Genomic DNA, 25,749 nt, shown 5'->3' with positions numbered 1-25,749 from the left:
TCCACTCTTGCACCAGCGCCAGTGGTTTCTCTCTTTCTCTATCTCTTTTTCTTTCACTTTCTTAAACACGCCCCTCCACTACACTTAGGAGAAAAGTTGATGGCATGTTTAGGTGAACTGGAAGGGAAGGAAAACAGCTCTATGGGTGCTTCTTCCAGGATGTGAGCAGCTCCGGGATGGGGGCTGCTGGAGAAACTGGTGGTGATGCTGATAATGGAAGACAAGATGATAACATGACAAAGGAGAAGATGGTAGCAGAAAAGCTGGCAGATGAGCGAAAGGTCCTGAGTAGAGGAGAGGCACTCACTCCCTTCTCAGGGGGCCCAGAGCTTGCGGGGAACAGTGAAGCAACATCCAGCGCCTGACTGTCCTTTTCTGCTGCAGGTCTCAAAGGGAGCTGGCTACTGTAAATGGACTTGCCCTTGGCCTCCGCATCAATTGACTCGAGACCTTGGCTCTGCGGTGGTAGGCGGATGGCTGTCCTCGCCTCCCCTCTGGGCTAGCCTCGGTGTAAATCACATGCCAAGACAACAGCACAGTTACCTCAATTAAGGCCGATTAAATTGCTATGGAATGTTTCTTATCCCAGAATCTTGGCGCTAGAATCTTAGACCTGAGGGTCTGAAATCATCTAGTGTAACCAGATTTGTAGATCTGGAAACTGAGGCCCAAGGAGGCAGGTCAAGCTCCTGGGAGGGAGTGAGCAGCAGAGCTCGGGCGACGCCCGGGGCAGCGCTCTTTCCACTCCTCACCCTGCCTGGCAAGACTTCATTTAATTTTAGTTCATCGCATATTCAGCTTGCGCTTTCAAGGAATTTGAGAGTCCCCACTCCATCTGTGCATTTTGCCATCTACTAGCTTCACTTTGTTCTCTGCTTCCCATGTACCTATCTGTTGTAAGCTTCTTTAAAGAAGGGGAGAGGTCCGAGAGTTTCAATGGACCTTCCCCTGCTTGTCATTCAGACAGCACGCTAAGAATGCTCCATTTTATCTTGAAGGGCCAATTCCAGATCAGCAACCCACTTTGGGCAAAGGCAGAAAAGGGTTTCTTTTCAAGATTTAGAGCTACTAAGAAGCAGGCCATCACTGAATACCTATATTATACACTTTCATTTAGAAAGGCATTATATTTTACTTTTCACAAGTGCTTCGAGTACAGTTAAGACTATTCAAGGAGAGACCAACCAGTCAAAATGAATTCAGATGTGCATAAGGGTTACAATGGCTCGTGCACTGAAAAGTTAAGGGCTCGGGTTTTAGGCTGCCGTAAAACGAATGCTGAGGGTGCCTAGCTGCAGCCAGAACCCCTCCCCAGCTCTTGGACCTGAGGAGCATGCCAGGGGCTCTAATTGTTACAGCCATAGCCTCAGGGACTTAGGAGCAGGGGTGCTTCTCATCTCCACCCCAGCCTCAGTCAAAAGCCAGAGCACTTGAAATGACTGCACAGCTTTCAGTTGCCAACTACAGTGGGGGAAAAAATCAGCAATTAAACATCCAAATTGTTCAAGAATAGTAGGTGGCTCCACCCACAGGCTGTGCATCCTGGGGGAGCAGAGCACGCGGCGTTATTGTTTGTGAAGCACCTCCACGGAAGGGCATTTTATTTGTGTGCAGATACTGTACATGCAGAGATGGCTATCTGTGCAGATAAATGCTTTAGGGACTTTGAGCTTTAGAAAAATGGGATCTGGTTAAAGTTTCGCCTTTCTCCACTCTCTCTGTTGCTTTAATCTTTTATGTCCTTATATAGGCCAGATGGAAATGGAAGCTTTTACTCATCTTAGGTGTGGAAGTAAATAAACACACTGAAATTGTAAGGATAAACACATGCTTAATATTCTACGTGCAACAACTTGTCATTCTGCTGTGACATAAGTTCTGACTTCTGTAGTGACTGAAGTGCCACTTAGGACTCAGGAAAATATAACGCTATTTAGTGACCCCCTAGCGTATATGTACCATATACCTGATAAAGAAATTATATCCAGAATACATAATGAATTTTCAAAGGTCAAGAATGAGTAACTAACTAATCCAAAAAGATTTTGGGCAAAGGGTTTGAACAGATACTTCACTAAAGAAGATCATGTTGATAGCAATTAAAAACATGAAACGATGCTGATCCTCAGTCATTACAGATTGCAGATTAAATTCACAGCAAGATACCACCACCATGTACCAATTCAATGCCATTCCAATCTTAGGTATTTACCCAAGAGAAATGAAAGCATATGCCTATACAAAGACTTGCACACAAATGAGTCACAGCAGCCATATTTGTTACGACAAAAAGTAGAAATAACCCTGGTGTACGCCAACAGGTGAATAGAAAAGCAAATTGTGGTTTATCCATACAATGGAATACTACTTAGCAATGAAGAGGAATGAAGTGTTGATTCATGCCACAGTATGGATGGATCTCAAAGCAGTTATGCTGAATGAAAGAGGTTAGACCGACCTCTTAAAAAGTACATACTGTATGATTACATTTCTACTAAATTCTAGACAGTGCAAAGTAATCTAAAGTGACAGAAAGCAGGTGAGTAGTTTAGTGCCATGTGAGGGAGGGTGGAGAAGGATGGCGTGAGAAATCACAAAGGGGCACAATAAATATCTCCATTATCACGGTTGTTGTGATGGGTTTATGGGTATATACTTATGTCAGAACTTACAAGCTGGACACTTTAAATATGTGCCATTGATTGCATGTCAATTATACCTCATTAAAGACAGCTAAAACAAAAGATTACCTGATATCATAAGACTTGCTTCTTAGAGTGTTCCACCAGTGTGTCATTAAGAAACAAAGGGAATAAAACCCTAGGGTTCTGGGAGCAGCCAACCACAAGAGCTGAATTTCTTCAACTCTCATGCTGTAACTAAAAATTCTTGCATGTGTTACATCCTAGTCCACAAATAATCTATGTCTGTGTTAATGTAAGCATAATGTTTATTATTAAACTGTAAATGTCCAGTTCAGTTGTATAACGTTTCTCCCCACAAATCTTTGGGTTAAACTGATGCCACAGGAAGATGTGCCCTGTTTACTCTGTAGGTTTGCTTACCCCAAGCAAAGCTAAAAGGGGCATAAAAACTTTCACCAGCCCAGTTGCAAAATCTAGATACTTTCACTGTGTTTCTGCTTCTCTCTGCCCATCTCCTCCACTTTTTTTAACTTGTAATTACTGGGAAATTGGAGCAGAAGCTGTAATTGCCATTGTTAGATGCTACCTTCCATTTTTAAGGAAGCAGCATCTAAGAATTCCAAACGTTTTGTCCTTTATTGATTTGAAAGGGGGAAAAGAGGCATTTGACTCTTTCATCTACCTAGGAAGGGAGCACTTTTGGTTTTCATTAGCTGAATATTCTAGAAAAATACTTTTATAAAAATTTTCCCTTTATTGTATCAGAGTTTTAATTATGTCCTTTGGTTCTCATTCTACAGTCCTGCAGTTACAGAGAAAAGCTGAAAATTATCTGTAGTGGCCACCTGAACAAATCCCCCATGTCTGTGGGCTCTTTTGCTTGATGACTAACAAAGTCTGTGTGCAGAACACACAAAGCATGACTCTGATTTTTTGAGCTTGGTTTTATCATGATAAACGATTTATAATTTTGTGATGCTTTGTAGGTCTTAACATATATTTCAAGTTCTCTAGAATTAAAGTTATGTTCTTGAATGGTAGAGAATTAAACTGATCAGATTCACGTCAGCTTGCTGGAGAGGCTGCTGTCAGAAGGATTAACTAATTACAGAAGAGTTCCAATTTCTTTAGGACTTTTCCCCCTTGTTTGATTGCTTGTGAAATCTCAACGCTACCATCAGAGCACTGAATGATGTTGCAAGTTGCTTAAAGCAGGTATCCTCAAAGTTTAATCACACAAATCACACGGGAATCTTGTTCAAATGCAGATTCTGATTCAGTAAGTCTGCTCTGGGGCGTTAGAGTGCAAGTTCCCAAGTGATGCATCAGCAAGGTACGATGTACATACTCTGGTTCCAGACAGCACTTAGCAAGCACTGCAACTGCGGTGGTTCTCAAAGGGTGGTCCCTAGACACGCAGCATCAGCACCACCTGGGAACTAGTGAGAAATGCAAGTTCTCAAGCTCCATTTCAGACCGCAGGAATCAAGCGCGTGTCCAGGCGGCCCTGGGGTCTTTTTAAAATAAGCCCTCCAGGTGTTTCAGATGTTTGAGAACCACCGCCTCAGAGATTTAGGGATAAATGACTGCAGCTGGTCAAAAGCCAGCTTGGTTTCAAAAGGTCTCCGTACTAAGAGAAAGCCTTAGAACCTTCATGCAGGAGTCTGCTTATGCAGGAATATTTTAAACCAGAATGTGTTTAAGTCTTCCAAGAGACATCATCAGTTTTAATTTTTTCTAAAGAAAGAAAACGCCATGTTAAATACACAAACATAAAAGCTTTCTTGTTGACAAGGTACAATATATGTACCACCAGCATAATCATGGGCTCCATTTTCACATGTTTATAATAAACATGTCACAACCATATTTTTTAAAACCCTCTTCCCTCTCCAAACTCTATGTTTAAATTGGAACACATAAAATTACATCTATTCTTAAACTTTCCAAACCTTAAATAATGTGTAAGAACATTATGAAATGATCAGGAAAACACAACACAGCCACTGATTTATAGTGGCAAAACAAAAACCTACCAGTTGGGCAAACAATATAATTAGAGGATCCTATTTATCATGATATTAGCAAGTTGATTTCACCCCAATTTAACCATTTCCACTGATAACCCCATGAGGATGAGGTCAACTGGATGATTATTTTGAATAATTTTGCCACCCACCTAGATTTTTTAAAAATGTTCATTGTGGTAGTATATATACAACCCAAAATTTCCCATTTTAACTAACTTTAAGTGTAAAATTCAGTGACATTAATTTTTTTTACAATGTTGTGTAACCATCCCCACCATTCATTACTAAAGCTCCTTTATTACCCCAAACGGAAACTCCTACCCATTAAGCAATAACTCCCCATTTTCCCCTCCCATTAGCCCCTGGTAACCTCTAATCTACTTTCTGTCTCTATAAATTCGCATATTCTAGATATTTCATATAACTGGAAAAACAATATTTGTCTTTTTGTGCCTGGCTTATTTCATTTAGCATAATATTCAAGTTCATCCACATTGCAGCATGTATCAGAACTTCCTTCCTTTTTACAGCTGAATAATATTCCACTGCATGAAAATGCTACATTTTGTTTATCCATTCATCTGTTGATGGTCAGTTGAGTTGCATCCACCTTTTGGCAATTGTGAATAATGCTGCTGTGAACACTGTTCTATAAGTATGTGGTTTAATTCCTGTTTTCTTTTCTTTTTTTTAAAGATTTATTTATTTATTTCTCTCCCCCCCACCCCCGGTCTGTTCTCTGTGTCTATTTGTTGCGTCTTGTTTCTTTGTCCACTTCTGTTGTTGTCAGCAGCATGGGAATCTGTCTCTTTTTGTTGCGTCATCTTGTTGTGTCAGTTCTGCATGTGGGTGGCACCATTCTTAGGCAGGCTGCACTTCCTTTCGCCCTGGGCGGTTCTCCTTACAGGGCGCACTCCTTGCACGTGGGGCTCCCCTACGTGGGGACACCCCTGCGTGGCAGGGCACTCCTTGCATGCATCAGCACTGCGCGTGGGCCAGCTCCACACGGGTCAAGGAAGCCCGGGGTTTGAACCGCGGACCTCCCATGTGGTAGACGACGCCCTAACCACTGGGCCAAGTCCGTTTCCCATAGTTCTTGTTTTCAATTCTTTTGTGTACATACCTATAAGTGGAATTGCCGGGTCATATGGTAATTCTATGTTTAACTTTTTGAGGAACCTCCAAACTGTTTTCCACAGTGGCTGCACTATTTTGCATTCCTATCAACAATGGACAAGGGCTCCAATTACCCTACATCCTCTCCAACACTTATTAATTTCCATTTTTTTAAAAAAATAGCCATTCTAGTGGGTGTTAGAGATTCTTTTTTCCTAATCACTACTGTAGATACCAGATAAAAGAGATCTGTTGATAACAAAGACTAGAAACATGTATTAAATGTTATCACAAGCAGAATAGAAGAGAAAGGTAGGGAGCTGAAATGCCAGAATTCAATAAAAATAGAAAGAAATTGGTATAGAAAGACTAAACTTTTACATTTGGGCGCCTGTAGTCAATGGAAAGCATATAAAATTTAGTACTTGGTAAATCCTTATTAAAAGGGCGGTTGAGAACATACATAGGCATGATGCCAACAAGTGGCCCGGGGCCTCATGAACTCAAAGCAAGAAGTGTCCACTGTGCTTCTGCTCCACCACCATTCAGTTCCTGCACAGAGGGCAGCTCCACCGCACCAGTCTTCCCACTGCCCACCCCTCCTGGACTCTCCCCCAGCCCACCCTCAGAAGAGAGTTAACCCAGCGCAGGCTGGAAACCGCTGGGCCCAGGAGCTTGTGGAAAACGCATGGTCCGTAGGCCCCGCCCTGGACCTGCGGAGTCAGAAGGCGTATTTTAACATCTCCAGGAGTTGCACGTGCATATTCCATTTGAGAAGCACTCTGAAAGCATGCTGACTTTCTCTCGGACCCACGTGGATCCCCGCCACCTGAATTTCTGACTTTATTTCCGTCCTTTTGAACTAGGAGCCTCCTTGGGGATTTGGCTTGCCAGTTCACAGCCTCTGCGGCTGAGCTGGACGCCCATTCTAGACCACCCCAGGCTAACGTCAGTGCTCTGGAAGGAACTTCTTGTGAGGAATTCAATGACCCTTATTAAATAGTATCTAAGTTTGGAGTGGAAGACAGAAGAGATAGTATTACTCTTGTTTCACAAATTGAGAAAAAACAGTCTCAGAGAGGGTAAGTGAATTATTTAAAGTCAAAGCTTATCATTAGAAATCACTGACTGAAAGCCACGCTTCATCTCCTTTATGTTATGCCATCCTGTCTAGTGTTCCCTGGAAATCCAAAAAAAAAAAAAAGGAAAGAGAAAAGCTTCCTTTACATTGGGTGTGTGGTTCTGATGGACTTACCTATAATCAAGCTCAAGGCTCTCTTTTCTTTTCCTTTTTTATATTAGCAAATCAGGGTCAACACACACTGCTCAAGATGCCTTGATCAGTATCGCCGCGCTCATCGGCCCCCTACTCAGAATTTCGCCTGCCCCTGGATGGTGGTTTTGTTTGTTTTTTCTACTATGAGTTCAGATAGAATATACTTATGCTTCCTCGTGATGGAAAAATCTCAGGATTCCTTTTTCAAAGAAAGGCTGAAATGTTACTTTTTAGCCCTTAAAGAGGGGAAGCAATCAAGCCCAAAATGTAGACTAGTGCTCTAGGAGCCCACTCTGAAGTCAAACTGGGCCGTGCAAGACTGAGGCTTCGGACCCGTCTCTACAACAAGCTGCCCTCATGCAAACAACACCCTAAGGGAAAGAAATTAGGCATCTTCTAGGCCAGTGGTTCTCAAATGCTGCTGCCCATTAAGACCACCCCGGAGATTTTAAAAATCCCTACACCCAAGCCGTAACCCAGACCAGTTAAGAATCTCTGGGCTTGGAACCCAGGCACTGTGTTGTCTTCCACCTCCCAGTGGATTCCAACGCTCACCCAAGTTTGAGAACCAACGGGCTGGGCAGTGACATCCGATGCCATGAGGTCAGTTCCTCCTTCTATGTTTACTCCATTCTTCCTACAGGCTGGGCAGGACTCTCTAGGGTTGTGTCCTCATCCATGTTCCAAAATCTGTTCTTCTAAAACAGCTGCTGCATTAGAGGGCACTTGTTTTTGCAGTGCTCTTCCATTTAATAAAGAAATTTTTTCTCATTCCCTTAGTATGCCTTCCCATTAAAGCATAACCTACAAACATCAGATAAATTACACTTATGCAATGAGTATGAAGAACAGCTGTGTTACTTCACTGGGACATTTCCCCTTTAAGAATCCATTATTTGACTGGGGCAGGACATGCCTAATGTTCGAAGTAAGGCACAGCTTTTCTTCCTTTTTTTTTTTTTTTCCCCAAAGGTGAGGTGAAATTTCAGCTGGAAATCCACTCTGAAAGATCTTCAAGAAAGAGTCCATATAAGAACACGGCAGTATTTATTTTTTATGAGCAGCCGAAGACTGATCAAAACGTTCCTCACAAGCCACAAAATGTGTATTCCTGGCATTTTTCAGGCTTTCTTAGAACACAGAGCATAGGTCAAGACATGGAACAGCTTTTTATTTTAATTATTATTCTTGAGTCTCCCGAATCTTCAAGCAACAATACTTAAAAGACACTCATTCATGGTTAGAGGAGAATGCAGCCTTTTTTTTTTTGTTCTACCCTTAGTGACCTAGTACAGAGAAAATACAGTGAATAAACTTTTCTACCAAAGAGGTGCTGTAAACTTGTCTTTAGATTGCAACTGCCTGTGTGCACCCTTCTAGGATATTTCCAGGCTGTCTTTTCAACAAGCAGAGCGTGCGGAGTTTGCCAAACCTACTTCCTACCTTTGTCTCATCTGCTCTTTGGCAACTCCCCTCGACAGGCCGACCATTTAAGATTTGTCCCCTTCTCTAATCCATCTCTTTACATCCTCTTCAATTTTACTTTTACCGATTCATAATGTAGATCTTCAAAGGAACTCCCCAAAAGGATGGAGTCAAGGTTGTAATTGATTTTCTGTTAACACTGTAAGGAAGATTTATGTATATGCCCATAGAAACATACATCCTTTGTAACACCCCGTTAGTACTAAAGAATTAAAGTCACATATTCTACTCCATAAAGTTGGTCCTACTTAATGCTGAAAGACCACATTATCAAAGACAAAGATTAAGTAGTTGCAAACAATGACACATTATTTGTTGGGGGCTGATCTTGGGCTTTTCCAAGGCAGCCACACTGTGCTAAGGTTTTATCGGAAGCAAGATGCCACCACTCGCCAAAATGCTGCAGGAGCAAAACAAGGGACCAATGAAAGGCTTGTCAGCATGTGAAGAGTACTGTGGTGGCTGAGAGCATGGACTCCAGTCCCTGTGAGACCTGGGTTCAAATCTTGGCTGTACCTCTTGTCTTATCTTTGTGTCCATGGGTCTGATATTCACCCTCTATAGCCATCCCCATCACTAAAATGCAAATAATACTGACCTTTATGGGCTTATTGTGAGGATTAAATGCCTAGGAAGTAGCGAGTGCATGTTGGCTATTCTTACTGCATTTGAAAGAGAGAAACGCAATCCAAACACCACCATGAAGCAAGAGGAGTAGGTATTAACTGTATTCTTCTTACAGAAGAGAAAAGTGAGGTTCACAGAGATCAAGCAAGTCAGTCCTCTGTGCATGGCTTGCTAAACTGCAAAACTGACTGTACGATCCCTGTTTAAAGCACTTCAGTGGCTCCCGACACCAGGAAATTACAAGGAGGTATGAAGTTCGCTCCTTACCATGGCATGCAGTGCCCTCGATGATATTTCTTCCTCTCAAACCCAAGGTCTTCTCAGTCCAGAGTCCCTTTTGCCATTAAGCTTTTCCATGGTGCCACAGCTAGAGTTGCTCCTCCCTCCCCAGGGCTCCCGTTTTTCCTGGACACACTCCTATCCAAGTACCTACACTGTTTCTCGGAGCATGCTGACCTGTGTGTCTGACTCCACACCCAACAGGAAGTTCCTCGGGAGCAGGGACAACATCCTATTCATCTCTGTAATTCCAGCCTCAAGTCCAGCAATGACTCCTGCGTAGATATTCCACAAAATACTTGATGAATGCCTGAATGAACTGTCCAAAGCCATCCAAAAGTAAGTGGCAAAGCCAAAGCAGATCCCACATCTTCCAAGTCCTGCTGGCCCATCATTCCCTTAGACCACACCGCTCTGCCAATGTGTGGGTGACAACTGCTGCACCCAGAATGGACTTGCCATAAAACCTTACACCATGTGTTAAAAAGACAAGCAAATGAAAAAATAGTGCATCAATTTATTTATCTATAAAAGATAGCTCATGCTTAATGCTGGACTAGAATAGAGGAGAGGAGAGGAGAAACATGAGAAAAAAATCTAGAAAATCTTGACAAGTTCCCTCTTGAAAAGTGCCTTAATCTAGAAATGTCACAATAGCAAATATAATTAGATAACAATAATAATACTATATACCACAGTTTATTACAATTCTTTCTTCTGAGGCTTTCGTTTGGAACTGAAAACACAATTACTAATTAAATTAGACAACAGGAGGTATCATTTCCCAAATGAAACCCTAGTGATCTAAATGAGTTATTGCAGCTTCTCAAATTTCTCACTGTTACCCAAAGGGGGGGAGGTCATCCACTTGACTAGAATGACTAGAATCAGTGCAAAAAAACAGATTCATAGTATGCATTTGTTCTTTTACTCAAAATGCAATTCATTTATTTTTTAAAGTAGCTACTGATGAACTATTGTTTCAGTCACTATAAGGACACAAAGATGTTAAAGCTCTGCTGCTCTCCTCAAAGAGCTTGGTCTACACTGATGGGTCGACAAGTGCACAGATAGTGGTAAACCATGGCTTCCCATGGTTACCACCAAGGAAGGAGATAAAGAGCAGAGGACTGACATTTCTTATCTTAGAAGAGTCTAGATAAAAAATTTAAAACAGAATTTAAAAGTGGGACAGGATGAAGAGGGAAGCTACCATCTTTCTTTTGATCCAATTATGCAATGGAATGCTCCAAGCTCTCCCCTTCCCTTCAAACCCAAGCCTTTTCCAAAGTGTGCTTTTAAAGGCATAAGGAGAGGAAAAAGAAAAGTTCTATGGTCAATTAGAAATTTGAGAAAATTTTTAGTTAAATAAAAATACTTATTTACACAGAACACCTCAAACCATTTAAAATGATAATATAGATGGAAAAGGGCATATAAAGTGCAGTTTTGACAAAGCATATTGTAATGCAAAACTTTTATTTTTAGGAACATCTTGTTGACTAGTGTACTGGACAATAATCTTAGAAAATTATACAGTGGAAATGATACCTAAGTCACTACCCGCTTCTTCCTTTAAGGACTTTTTCCCAGTTTAAAAGAAAAAAAGGAGGGGGGGGGGGGGTAGCATGCTAGAGTGGAAAAATAAAGAAGGTGCTTTAGCTAACAGCAATAGGTATAGAACTTTCACTTCAAGTCATATAAACACGCAACTTTGGGTCCTGGCTCATCTCCTACACTGTGTGGACTTGGCCAAATGGCTAGAATTTTCTCAGCCTCAGTTTTCTCATCAGTCGAAGAGGAATAATGACAATGCCTGCCCCTTAGGATGGGTGGGAGCATTTCTTGAGAAGAGCAAGTCGAATCACCCAGGCTGAGTAGTTAGCACAGAGCGAGCCTGTGATGTTCAGGAATCTTCACACTGAAATACTGAGCGGCCAGAGAGAGAGCCCTGAGGGATAGTCCATTACTGCTGTGCATTCTTGTACTAAAGCCCACCTGATAGCCAGTGAAGACTCAAGGCTGGCCAGGTGGGAAAAGAAAGAGACACACACCCAGGTGGAAGAAATGTCTGAAGAAAACTCATCTCACCCCAGATTGTCAAGGAAATAAGTTTAATACGAAATTACAAAAACAGTGCCCTCACTGTTTCTACTCTTCTATAAAATCTTATATCCAGGTATCAAAATACATCAGGAGGACAAAGAAAATGCAGGGAACTGCAGGATAAATAGATTTAGTTGTTATCTCACTCCTTCCTTTTAAAGCTGCATTTGCAGGCTGGCACCGGAAGGAAATGCAATATCCAAATATGGTAAATGGCACACTTCTGAGGAAATGTGTAGAGGTAACGGCAATTGCCTGGCACCAGTGACCATGTGGTCCGTGGTTAGATGGAGACCTTGGTTGCATGAAGATTCCGAGGCTTCACCTACCCGAGTCAATCCATTTTTATCACTGCCGTCTAAAAGGTCTACTTTTTTTTTAATTTTTAAAAAAAGCTTTAGATTACATAAATGTTACATCAAAAATATAAGAGAGTCCCATACATTACGCTACACCTTCCCCCTCCGTAAAAGATCTACTTATTACAGATCTAAAAAGTAAATCCTCACACTAGTTTTTCAGAGGGTACATTAAAAAGGCAGGGCGTGGAGAAAGAGAGAGAGGGAGACTTGCATGTAAAGTTGCCTGGGGCTGCAAAGCAATCAGGTAAAAAGAAAAAGAATGAGCCAAATGACTTATTTTAAAAATCAAATTTTATTAGGGTAAACTACCCAAACACTATAGCTAACAGAGGTTCATATGAAATGTTGCTTGATTCATGTGAACTGAATTGGGTTTTGGAAATGTTTTAATTGTGCAGAGATTTTCAGTAGTACCTGATACCTAGATGTGTCTAATAAGAAGCTGCAACATGAAGAAATTGATGGATAAATGTTGAATAAACTAAGAGCTAAAATATCTTAGTGTGGGAAGGAGCTCTAAGATTCCTACCAATTTAGATTTTGGTTTGCACCCTATATGATGGGAAACTCACCACCATAACAGACAGAGCTCTTTATTACGATACAACTTAATGCATAACAGTGAATCACTCTTGGAGATTACATTTTAGTCACCATATTTTCTACTAGTGGTAAAAAGGCAGGTTATCCCAAAGAGTTAAGAACTTTAGCAGACAATGATGCTTTGTTGTTCTAATCATCAGTAACATTCCGGTGTTGACCTTACATCTTAGCTCCTGACAGCTAGTAATTCTCCTATCTAGTTAGTTGCTGGCTGTGGGTTCGCTCACCTCTACAATGTAACCTCACCAGAGCAAAGATCTGTCCTTTCCCCAGCTCCTTGCGCAGTCTGCGCGCATTAAATAATTGCTGGACTGATGAATGGACTCAGAGCTGTGCAGGTAAGTGCTTTGCCTTCCTCACTTCATTTCCATTGCATGGGATAGGGTGGTGCTGAGAACAGGGGTCAGCTGGCCTGGATTTTGGTCCCTACTCTGCCGCCAAGGAGATACCAGGGCATTTTTTGTTTCTTTCTTTCTTTTAGGTACTGGGGCCAAGGCTTGAACCTGGGACCTCATATGTGGTACACCAGCACTCAACCATTTGGGCTACACTGGCTCCTACCTGGGCATTCTTGAGCAAACTTTTGTACCTCTCTGCTTTCCTTATTTGTAAGACCAGGCACTTGAACTATGAGCTCACTGGTCCCTTACATCAATAATATTTTAAGATTACTCGGGAAAAACATAACCCCAAATACCTGCATTATTGTAATTCATAAAATTCAGAGTGAGTGGAACAAATAAACATAGGCATTCCCCTCTTGTTTTATCAAGTTAGTCACGGTTTTATCAAGTTAGCTCACTTCTCTGCCAGATCGCAAACGGTACTTTTCTGCATTTGGCTCTTAAGAGAGAACAGGGACTGATGTGGTGCCTGATGTCCATTATCTAAGTAAGCAGCACACCCACCCCTCTCCTACCCACGGAATTTCTGAAGCCTGTAAATTAATTAAATGGCATTTTGGAGATTTTGATTTTTCCTGCCACCAAGGGGTTAACATGCTGAGATCATCCTTTGTTTCACACAGGGGACGAGGAAACACATTTGGCTGAAGGAGTCCATGATCACATTCATTTCAGCAGCGGCGAATAACTCTAGCCACCTGATGTGGGTTTAGGCATCCGCGTCCCTCGTCCCTCGCTACAACCCAAAGCCATTACGTTAAGAGCGTAAGAAAAACAATAGGGCTGACAGCAGTACAAACGCCCCTGGTAGACGGAAGCCATCAATCCTGTGGCGAAGTCTTTAAGCTACAAAAGGAGAAAAGGCATTCTTGGATTGAAAGATGAGAGGAAGGAATACAGAGCCACTTTTCAATCAGAACGAGACCGTGTATGTTAGAAGAGACAAACAGCAACAGCCAGAAGATAACGGAGCCTCTGCAAAGCACCAGCAGGCACTGTACACCTGTGAGGACTTAGAAGGAAGTTTGGGGGGCAAATGAGGTCGTTCTCATCTGCTCCACACTCAACGTGGATGCTCACATCTGTGCTCATTCCCCTTGTGGCGCTTCCTACAGAAATGAAACAATGAGCTTTCTTCGGGACTAGGAGGCGCGAGACTGACCTCTTTAGCTTCAGCAGCGTTAAGTAATACGAATAAACTCTTAAGTCTTTATTTATAAGTCAATGAAATTAGCAGGAGTGTCCAGAAGCCAGAAACACTGGTACTGGGTTATTAAAAAAACAAAAACAAAACCCCCGACCATTCTTTTCAGCTAAACTCCGGCCCCAGTGCTCTGGGCTAGAACAGAAGTGTTAATAGATTCCAACTGGACTAAAAAGGGAGACAGTGGCAGAAAATCTATTCCTCCAGCAAGGTTGCCGGGCAACGAGCAAGCTTTTGGCATGTGGCTGATGTCTCCAGGCAGCCTGGGCTACACAAAGTAAGCTCCTCCATCACTTACAACTAACTTGATTTTGATGGATTAAAACTGAATCAAAACGTACTGTAACTCGCTCACTTTCAAATCCAGGGATCAGGGAGAGACAGAAAAATACCCCAAGACCCAACTAAAGACTAACTTATCAGAAACACAGGGATTCATTAAAGTTCATTCTCCTGGGTGGTAAATCTCTTGGGTATTGTAGTATATAAATAACTTTTTAAAAGAAAAGAATAGCAGATTTGGCTCAACTGATAGAGCGTCCGCCTACCATATGGGAGGTCCAGGGTTCAAACCCAGGGTCTCCTAACTCATGTGGAGCTGGCCCAAGCGCAGTGCTGATGCGCGCAAGGAGTGCCATACTACACAGGGGTGTCCCCTGCATAGGGGAGCGCTATGCTCAAGGAGTGTGCCCTGCAAGGAGAGCCACCCCATGCGAAAAAAGCACAGCCTGCCCAGTAGTGGTGCCACAGAGCTGACGCAGCAAGATGACACAACAAAAAAAAAGACACAGATTCCCAGTGCCGCTGACAAGAATGCAAGTGGACATAGAAACACACACAGCAAATGGACACAGAGAGCAGACAAATGGGGGGGAGGGGAGAGGAGGGGAATTTTTTTTTTAATTAAAAAAAAAGAAAAGAATACCCAAAAGCAATGGGAAAAAATAGCATTCAAGCATATTTTGGGGAAAAAATTAAGTGTTACTAAGGTGGGCCTCGAAGTAATCAGGAGTTTGGCATTCAAATGCATCTTTGCGCCTGGTACTATTTTAGCTGCAATTCTTCAGCACACTCTCATATGGGAACTTCTGTGAGGACACTAGTCAATAACCAAGTCCTCAGCGAGAGTTCCTGGGTACCCATCCCCGTGCTGTAGAAGTTATAGAAAAATCCAAGTCTTTGGGCCAGGCCTTCCTAAAAATACATTGATGATTTTATAATGTCAAATGGTACAGCTGTGGAAAAATTTGGCGGTTCCTCAAAAAGTTAAAGAATTATCATATGATATCATATGACCTGACACATCCACTTCCACGTATATACACAAAAGAATTGAAAACAGGGATCCAGATATTTGCACACCAATGTTCATAGCAGCATTATTCACGATTGCCATAAAGGTGGATGCAACCCAAGTGTCTATCAACAGACTAATGGATAAAACAAAATGTGGTCTATCCATACAATGGAATGCTATTCAGCCAGAAAACGGAATGACGTTCTGATACATGTTACAACATGGATGACCCTTGAAGACATTATGCTAAGTGAAATAAGCCACTTATAACAAATATCAAAAATAAGCAAATTCATAGAGACAGAAAGTAGATTAGAGGTCCCCAGGGACAGTGGAGAGTGGAAAATGGGGAGCTATTGCTTAATAGGTACAGAGCTTTTCTGTTTGAGGTAATGGAAAAGTTTTGGTAATAGATGGTGATGATAGTGAAACAACACTGAGTATAATTAATGTCATTGTACTATACACTTAAAATGGTCAAAAGGGCAAATTTTATGTTATATATATATATAACATAACATTTAATAAATTTTTTAAAATGCAGGACCCATTAGGACATAAGGGAGAAATGGCTCCTTTTCATCAACTAAGTTCTTCCTCAAAAGGTTAAATGGGCATTTACTGTGTTCATTTAGGAATACCACTTCCAGCATACACTGATGGACCTTCTAGACTCCAAAAATGGTCCTGGTTGACAGCTCAAATGCCTGTCCTTCCCTTGGGCTCTGGTGGGAAGGCGGTTTACCTGCCAGGGCTCTGAATACATAAACTACACTCACACTAGATCTCTAACTTTCTTTCCCATTTTTTTTTTTTTGGTGGAGGTGGGGTGTGTGTGGGGAGGGTAGCAGGATTGAACCTGGGACCTCAAACATGGGAAGCAGTCATTCAAGCCATGACCTACACTTGCTCCCCTCCTTTCCCTTTTAGAAAAACGTCTTTCACAGCATTCATAATGCATCATCTCCTTCAGTAACAGCCTCTTCAGAAAACTGCACACACTTAACGTGGACAGCGCTTTCTCTCCTTGTGCAATCCTCAACCTGCCATCATCGGCGGGCACAGAACGGTGATGGAGTGGCGGGGAGGGGGCGGCCAAAGCAGTCGGACCAATCAGAAGGAGCAATTTTGCCCATACATCACCTAGGAGTGGCAAGTGAAACCAGATTTTGCCCACCGGCTCCTTCTAACGCGGAGAATTCACAGGACTCCAAGCAAAGCACTTTCGCGGTCCAGCAGTGGTGGGTCCCATTCTTGGCCGCATCGGCTGCGCGTCCATTATGGATCCATTATGCCTTTAGTCAGTGTCCATGTTTCTTGCAATACATTAAAATGCACTGCAGGGGCTAAAAGCAGCCTCCTCTGTAACCATTATGATGACAAAATGCAACTTGATGGAAATGGATACATTACTATTGCTCTGCAGCAAGACATGTGCCCTCAGGAAACAAAGAGTTGTTGGTTTAAAATGAAAAGGAGACTTAATGGGCATTGCTATCAGCTTTAAAGGTGACCAGGTGCAGGGTACTGCCAGTTTCTACAAGCCAAGCTCCCACCCACCCTTAACGATCTAGTCCAAATGCCACCTCCTGAATCCTTTGCTGACCTCTGCCTAACCCAAACTAATCTCTCCCTCCATCACCTGGAGCTCTGCCTCTTCGCTAAACCTTCTCTACTTTATTTTAATCGTTTGCATATAATTATCTTCTCCTTTTCCAGGAGTGTTCTCCCTGAAATGCTAACACTGGGCCTTATTCACAGAGTGGGTGGGCAGTCAATATTTAATGATTCTTTCTTCAACTGGAAGAGAACAAAAATGTAAATACAATCTCCAAATTTTTTTTTTAATTGATGGATAATCTGCATCAAATCATTAGCTCCATTTCATGGAAAGAAGAGTCTCTGGTATAAATGTTGAACTAGCCAACCAGTTCCACCCTTCCTATCTGAAAGTGCCCTTCACTCCCTGTAAATAATCCAGTAAATATGGCTTTGCAAAGTAATTCAGTAATTAAGTAGAGGCCATGAAAAAATGAAGAGTAAATTATTTTTTCCAAAGGTTTTCTCTCAAAATAATTTTTACATAAAAAAATCACACGAATTTATTGCAGGATTTTTTTTTTTAAGGCAAGGGAGTAAAGAGTTTTTTAAGAAACAAGAAAACTAGAAACAAGTACACAACCCGAGACATGAGTTGTGGGCATGCTACAGGATGCCCACAGGACAGGCACGTGGGGCCCCAGCTATTTATTGCAAGAAATTTTTTTAAATGCAGAAATAATAAAAATCCCACCATCCAGAGATAAAATAATCACTGACTTTATGGTATATCTACCATTTGCTTTTCTCATATAGACACACACACACATACATACACACAAAATATACACACACATATGTATACAACCACAATGCACATTTTTGTCATCTTTAAAAATGTTTAAATACCAATTGTCAATTGTTGATTACCAAATGAATTTTCTCTTCTCCTGCTGTTTGCAGATTGCTTTATAGGATTATTGATAATAGCACCCCATCTGTTTCTTATTCAGGATCCATCACTATTTCTAATTAATTATTTGTTGTTTGTTAGTTTGTTGTCTGTCTCCCCAATAAACTGTGAACTCGCCTACGGGAGAAACTATATTTATCTTTACTCTATTGTATTCCCACTGCTCAGCATTAAGCCTGACATGGTAGGAAGCACCCAGTAAATATTTGTTTAATGATCACTGCCTGACAATTAATTGATTAATTAATTAATGCCTAATTGAAATTCTACCTTGGTTACAAATTTTCAAAATAAGACTGCCAATTTAGCAACACTGCTACTAGCATGACAATAGTTTTTGTGAACTATTAGAATAGTGTTGCAAACTGGAATACTGAAGCCAGCTGCCTCCTTTAGGGAGCATTAGGGAGGCTATAACCCCAGCAAAACAAGGAGGAACTGGGCAAAATGAAAATACTTAACTATCTTGTAAGAGACCATTCAAAATTGGACACAACTATATTCAGACATTCTTTTTAGAAAAACTTGAAGTAAAAAAATACATATTTTTAAAAATACAGGTTTGGGACTGGAAACACCCCCATTCACTGAGAGTGAAACTTCTCTCTCTCACTCGCACGCACTCTATCTCTCTCTCTCTTTCCCCCTAATCCCTGCCCCTACATATTCCTCCGGTTTCCTTAGACTCTCTTTCAAATAGTTTGCTTATTATTCTGCACATATCTATTTATGTGTGTCAGAATATATGTTCTGATTTTTTATTCCAAAAAATACCATCATAAATATACTCAAGTATGCAGCTAGGATTTACACATGTTTATAAAGATGTGCGCATATCATCATAGTATTATCTGTTTATTTACTCTTGCTAATAATGCAAAGTAACTGAGACCTGGAAAAATCAAAGCAGCAGAAAATTTTTTAAATCATTCATATTTGATTCTGGAACACTTACAATTTATTTAATTCTTAATTCTATTTTGCTTAGGCTATGAAAACTGATATTATATTTCAAAGGTATACACTAACTGATCACATGGGATAATAAAGGAAAAGGTTCTCTGTCATATAGCTTTACATATATATGACAGTTAATTGATGGGTGGGCCTTACCTTGGAATATATAAACTATCTCCCCAAGGTATCAGAGTTAGACTCATTTATCATTTTCCTACACATGGTTTTTCTGCCCCTTTCATTTGAAGCTATAATTAGCACCATACCCGTTAAATACATGTCCCAGACATTTAAATCTTCCGGCTGTTCATATGCTGGTTAAACTTTGAATCTCAATAGAGTTGCAGCCAACAACTACTCTCCAGTTCATTGGACTCACTAAGGACAATTAACAAAACGATGATGATGGACAACGCCCATCTCAAGAACTGGAGAGTGTCTACCACTGCAAGCAAGGCAGTGCCATCTATGTGCCCCATGGGATCTAAGCCCCCTCTCAGTTGGAAGCAAGGTGGCCATCACCATCCCAAATCCTCAAGATTGAGGAAGGAACATAAGGTGTGAATGCAACTATGAACTAAAGTAGACTCATTATTCTAATAATGAAAGAACTTGTAACATTGATACAAAGATAGAAGTCACCAGAGGTTCTGAGGGGAGGGAGAGGGAAGAATAGATGTAACATGGGGCATTTTGGGGACACTGGAATTGTTCTGCATGATATTACAATGATGGATATAAGTTATTATATTGTCAAAACCTATAAAATTGTGCAGTGCAAAGTGTAAACCATAATATAAACTATAGGCCATGGTTAGTAGCAATGCTTCAATCTGTGTTCATCAATTGTAACAAACATACCACATTAATGAAAGAAGTTGTTAATGGGGTAAAGTGTGGGAGGGAGAAGGGTGGGCTATATGGGAATCCCCTATATTTTCAATGTAACATTTATGTAATCTAAAGCTTCTTTAAAAATAAAGAAAAAATTAAGAAAAGGAAAAACCTAATGCAAATATGTTATTACCATAATTTTAATTTTTAATATACACATATATATCTGTGTATCTCTCTTTATGTACACACACACACAACATAATCCATATAGCTTAACACATTAGTTTTCAAACACCTATTCACAGATTAATACTGCTCAACGACAGTTTCCACTTTTCAGAGAAAAAATGGAAAAATAAGAATGTTATTTTATTAAATAATAATGTTAAGTTTATTAAATTTAAAAGACTGCTCTTTATTCTGAAATTAAATTTTTCTGATGTATTTGGTTTGTTTTGAAGGTCCTTTATTTTATGAAATTATAGTGATAAATGGTAATTTTTAAGGCCCTTATTTGCAAAAAAAAATGAAAGAAATTTTCTTTTGAAATTCTACTAGTCCATGGAATCTAAAAATCTGGAAAAAGTGGACTCAGGCAACACTACCACCTAAACATTTCCATATTGTGTAAGGACAGAAAATGAGATTCCTTTTGACCTTTAGCTCTACTTGGTTCCTATAGCAATCCAAATAACAATAACAGAGGAAACACTCCTGAAGATCTGCTTTCTGAAGACAGCCCTCCCTGGCTTTGGGCCCTTAGCAGGCCTCTTCTACTTGGGTGTGTTTACTTCATTTTCTCCCAGCAGCCCCAAGCAGAAGCACTCGCCACTTCAGCTGAATCCTAATCTCATACCAGGTCGAGGTAGGTTAAGGAGGAACTGAATCCAACTGAATTAGATTTATTATTGGCTAAGAAACTTCAAAGCTTCCACCTGATGGTTCAAATGTTGTAACAGAACTGGCATTTCTCTAGGATTCAAGGCATGGCCAACTTAGACGCCTTCCAGCATTCCCGTTTCATCTTAGAGGCTGCACCCCAGGCAGGCGCTCTGCCCTTTGATCTGGATGCAACCAAAGTGTTACAAATATGCTTGCATTAAGCCATCTCCAGTCTGCCTGGGGGCATCAATCAGTCTGGAAGGCTGGGAGGGTGGGAGCTTCTGCCTAGGAGGTTCCCAAGTCTTCATTTACTTTACATTTTTTTCCTGAAGGTTGGCAAATGCTCCTTCTATGGAAGGCACCAACATGGAGTGCAAAACTGCAGGGCCAGATTATTTTGTCTATGTTACAGGGCCAGGAATTCAGGTGAAGGATGAGGGAACTATAAGCCAGTTCCAGTACCCTAACTTACACTTCCATTAAGCAACCCACAGACGTTGTTGGAGCTCCTACAAGCTCCAAGCAGAGGCTAGGAGATAGAGGCAACCTCGGTTGCTGGCCATCCATGCCTCCAGGTTCCACCACACATCCCTGGGGTAAATGAATCCTTCCAAGGACTCCACCCCCTTCTATTCTGAGGCCTTGACCTCATGAGACTTGATGGGGCAAGTCTTCATTTTTGAAATCCAAATGTACTTTAAAAAAAAACATAGCTGGAAGATATCCTGTGTGAAGGAATGTGCAGTCAACTGCAAATATTTCCAGTAAGAGCCAATATTTCCCTATTTCCTGGACAATTTACTGAAAATCTTCTACCCATTCTTTCACTGGTTGAAAGTGGCTGCTGGTGACAGCAGAGAGAAACCACCGTATTCTGCATTGCCCAGGGATAAAATTGAAAGGGAAAAAGAGAGAGTGAGAGGAGTTATGTGTCCTTGACAAACAGCAGACTCCAAACTACACCTACGTGACTTGTCACCAGGAACCTTTAAACGATGGATGATCAGAGACAGCGAGAAAACATTTTGCTTATTTTTTACCAGCTCATACCATGCCAGTCATAATCCAAAAACAGAGAGAGAAAGGAAACCACTAGTCCTTGGGTAACTGCTTCATGCAAACATGATACAGTGCAAACTGAGACCATTATTTTTTTTTACTCCTTTAGAGGGAAAAGGTATTGCTTTTAATATCATGCTTACTGGATGGACATCCATCATCCAAAACACAATGCAATCATTGTAGGATAGAGGGAAAGAGAGCAGATTCTATGGGCCAGGGGCCTGCAAACCAGCGCCTCAGCAGACAGGCAGGGAAGAAACAGTTTTCGTATTTCTCTTTGGAATAATGGTGGGATGTGCACACAAAATGTTTCTGGCTGGCCTTAAAAGAAAGAAACTCTTTCAGAAGCAGAGACCTTAAACATCTTATCAGCCTTTGAAGTTATGCACAATGACATCCTTTGGTTCCTTGCCCAGGGCAGAGGTTTAAGCTTTAAGACTCCATTTACTTACCCAGAATTGTAGAAATATTTTCACGGCAGCACAAGAGACTATTTTTAAAGCCGCAGATGAGATGAGGGTGAGGTTGGGGAAAATATCCTTTACATGAGGAATGCCACTGAGCAGAGGGGTTCAAGAGTTATAGGTCCAACTTTCGAGGGTTACTCTCCTTTGTTTTTTGACTTCCACAATAGGCAGATCAGTCTTCTAGCGGCCCAAAGTCAAAGTCTTAGAAGCAGAAGCATGTTCTAATGCTTCCACCCTACCTCTAGCCCATCCCTGGTCCAACCTGTCCCACCAACACCTGTCCTATCAAAAATCACTGTATCTCTGCCACTCACTGCCCTCCCAAAAAGGGTACCACAACCACCTCCCTTCAATGTTGCCTGTATCTCGAGTGGGAGTCCAGAATGCCCACTGTATGCCAAAGTTTCTCTATAGGGCATCAAGACTACAGTTTGTCCTGTCTATCTGGTCAGCCACCATATCCCTGCACATTGCATCCCCAGCCAGCACAGTGTTGAGCATATAGTGAGTACTGAGGACATGCTTGGGGAATGAAGGCCTGGTTGCCTTCCCAACACTTATTCTTCCTTTCTGCCAGATTTCTGCCTATCTTGGGGAACACTTATTTTTGGGGTACACCCATAACTCATTCCTGGAAATCAGAGCCCTCTCTTGCAAGAACTGTTTGGTTTGTTTGTTTTTGTTTTAAGCTCACACCATGACAAAAGTTCTTGATGCAAGACCCCAGAAGCTGGGAACACAGGAATTCTGGGAACCTAGTAATAATGCCCTAAGCAAACGTAAGACTACTATATGCTGACTTTATAAAAATTGGATGATATCCGTAAAACTAATTACTGAATTGGAGCCAAACACTTGAAGGAAAACAGAAGGAAATCTGTTGCCTTGAGATTTATCTTTCTTCTTCAAAGAAGAACTTACTGTTGTTTCTATAGTACATGATGTTAGGATAGGCCTTGGGCCAATCATTGTAAAGAGCATCTGAAAAATTACTCAGAAGTATGTGTTCGGTTGTTTTGCGAAGGATGTAACTATTTGTTTGCTTACGTGAGGCTATAAGGATGGCTGGGAAAGTTCTGTGGAAGTATTCGCCACACTCAACTCCCTACCAACAAAAACGAGCTGGCAGTTCACATACATGTCACGATAAGGCATACTATCTCTGACTTATTAGTAAGAATGATGTATAAAGAAGCTGAACCCCAATCAAACAAACAGGTGATTTTAGTTGACAATAGAAATGTAAACATGAATCTTACTTTAAGTTAACTTTTAACTCTAAATGGTTTGTGTACACATGAAACCAGCTCTTTATTGGGGCCTGGAGGGAGTCACTACAAGGGCTTTGATGAATTCTCCTAATTCAAGGGGAGGGAAAGTTGACATGAAGAGGCTCTTTCCAACAGCCCATATGGCATGTGTTCCTGGAGGGCCTCTTCATTTGAAAATGCTCAAGTGACCAGGCCTGGTCCAGAGCTACATTTGACCTTCTCTGAAAAAAAGGCCCACAGTTCCCCATAATTAGACAAAGTGCACAATTTGGTAAGGAAAAACTATAAAATAGTGCATGCAGAGTGGGTTAAAAGACAAGAATAATGAAAGGAGCCCCCCATTTAAACACTATGAAAGTAAAAACCAAGTAAAATAAAGCAAACCTTGGGAGGTACAAATTCCCATAAACACAATATTTAGCTCCCCAAAGAGCAAAAGGGCAGAACTTGAGTCATTTCTCCAAATATTCAAATCCCAGGTAGGATCCACTGCCCCTGAACAGTTACCTAATCACCCTGGTGATTAATTCCCTGGAAGGAAGGCCCCAAGGGTCCTTTCTAGTCAACTCTACCACTCATTTGGGAAGAGTCAGGTTAGGTTTGATGCTCACAGCATTTTAAGAAATAATGATTGGCAGATCAAGGGAAAAGCACAGACATGGCCATTTGGTTTATTAGAAACGTGGAAATAAGACCACTTTTTGCAGTAAGGCGTCAACTCAAATTAGTTTTCCAGAGCACAAATAGGAAAATACTCTAACTTTAGCAAGCAAGAAGGCATGTGAAAGTCAAGAAAGATAGCAGATGGGAAAAATACACAAATAATTACCCCTAATGTGACTTTCTTCCTGTCTTTTATTTTACTTTATTTTATATTTTATTTTATTTTGGCAGGGGGTAGGGGAGAAGAACTGAGGCTTTTATCCATTTTTTTTGTTGTTGCTCAGTTTTAGTTTTTTTTTTTTTAATTTTTGTTTACTTTTTGTGGCAGTTTGAAGCTAGGTGGACCCCAAAAGATCATGTCCTTAGAGCACATCCATTTCTGCACATGTAAATCTACTGTAGATGGGAGCTTTTGATTAGATCACTTCAGAAGAGCATGACCCAGGGTGGGTCTTAATCCTTTTACTGGAGTCCTTTATGAATAAAGGAATAAAATCCTCAGACACAGGAAAACAGCTGCAGCAACAGAGAGAAACCCCAAGAGGCTGAGAGAGAGGTCCCAGAGGCTGGAAGCTGGAATCAGTAGAACACAGAAGTACGGAAAGAGGGTCCCAAGAGGCTTGAAGGAGACGAGGCCTGGAGGAGAGGAGAGAGATAAGCCATGTGCCTGACTGCCTGCAGCTCAGCTCAGAGAGAAAGCAGGCTTAGATAACACTACTGTGTGCCTGATTGCCCACAGCTGCAACTTGGGAGACTGCATCTCCTGATGCCACCTTGATGTGGACACTTCCACAGCCTCAGAAGGTAAGCTTTTAACATAATAAATTCCCATCAAAAAAGCCAACTCATTTCTGGTATGTTGCTCCCAGCAGCATTTAGCAAACGAAAACATTTTTGTTTCTTTCTGTTTTTAAGACAGTAATATCTGCATATGCTACAGATTTCAAAAGGTCAAAGGTTATTCAGTGAAAAGTAAGTAAGCCTTCTACCTGAGTCACCAGTCACACAATTCCACTCCTTAGCAGCAATAAAACAAACAAACAAAAAACCCCAGATATGACAAACAAAAAATACTACCAGCTAAAACAATTACCAAAATCTAGTGCATTCTCTCAGACATAATCTATGTAAAACTAGTATTCCTTTTCCCCTTTTAAAAAACACAAATGATAGCATAAAATAAGCACTGTTCTGTACTTTGTATTTTTCACTTAGCACATCTTGTAGAATATTCCATGTGCGTTATATCTAGCTGTGTTATTTTTGCACAAGTACATCTGTAGGAAAAATTCCAAGAAGTGGAATTGCTTGCCCAAAGATACATGCATATTCTACTTCAATTATTATTACCAATTTCCTTTTGGTAGAAGCTGTGTCAATTTATACTCACACCAGCAATGTGTGCATCTGTTTCTCCTCACCTTGGCCAATAGAGAGTTTTATCAACTGTTTTGAACTTCACCAATCTAATAGCTAAAATCGGACACAAAAAAAAGTTTTCATTTACATTTCTTTTATTAAGAGTGAAGGTAAGCATATTTTCTTATGTTTAAGAGCCATTTACATTTCCTTTTCTGTCAACTGCACTGTTCATATCTTAGATGACTTTCTACCACTTCCTTCTCTTTATTAAAGGCAATCTCCTTATCAAATAATAGCCAAAC

At 41.0% G+C, this 25,749-nt stretch overlaps 1 protein-coding gene and 1 long non-coding RNA gene across 4 annotated transcripts in view; one reads left to right on the top strand and one right to left on the bottom strand.

Moving 5' to 3' along the window:
* Nucleotides 1-25,749, bottom strand: part of FOXN3 (forkhead box N3) — a 389,249-nt gene that overhangs the window by 304,326 nt on the left and 59,174 nt on the right. The window lies entirely within an intron of this gene.
* On the top strand, nt 12,689-14,153 carry LOC131277545 (uncharacterized). The gene is made up of 2 exons (XR_009184703.1): nt 12,689-12,867; nt 13,557-14,153. It is a non-coding gene; the product is annotated as an uncharacterized lncRNA (long non-coding RNA).

The sequence above is a fragment of the Dasypus novemcinctus genome, chromosome 3 (assembly GCF_030445035.2).
Source record: "Dasypus novemcinctus isolate mDasNov1 chromosome 3, mDasNov1.1.hap2, whole genome shotgun sequence".
NCBI lineage: Eukaryota > Metazoa > Chordata > Mammalia > Cingulata > Dasypodidae > Dasypus > Dasypus novemcinctus.
The sequence above is the reverse complement of the archived record's forward strand: the minus strand, read 5'-3'. Positions and strand labels throughout refer to the sequence as shown.